Source organism: Lipotes vexillifer, unplaced genomic scaffold (assembly GCF_000442215.2).
Source record: "Lipotes vexillifer unplaced genomic scaffold, Lipotes_vexillifer_v1.1 scaffold478, whole genome shotgun sequence".
Taxonomy (NCBI): domain Eukaryota; kingdom Metazoa; phylum Chordata; class Mammalia; order Artiodactyla; family Lipotidae; genus Lipotes; species Lipotes vexillifer.
In genome coordinates this window covers 560792-560998 of record NW_006779682.1, presented here as the reverse complement: position 1 = coordinate 560998, position 207 = coordinate 560792, and the positions used below count along the sequence as shown (strand labels likewise).

General features: G+C 68.1%; 1 protein-coding gene across 1 annotated transcript in view; it reads right to left on the bottom strand.

The window, feature by feature from the left end:
• Window positions 1-207, bottom strand: part of PRDM15 (PR/SET domain 15) — a 60115-nt gene that overhangs the window by 15128 nt on the left and 44780 nt on the right.

The following is a 207-nucleotide window of genomic DNA, read 5'->3' as shown; positions in this document are numbered from 1 at the left end:
GGGGGCGGGCAGGCGGAGGAGACAGGAGCCCTGGCCTGCGCCCACCTTCGCGGACACGGATCCCCACCAGTCAGCCACACAGGCACGTGTGGACCACACTGATTCTGAGACAGTGGTCCCTGGATGGCGGTGAGACCCGTATCCACCATCCCTGAGACGCGACGAGACCTGGGGCACCTTCCGGGACATCTGTGAGGCGCCCCCCCC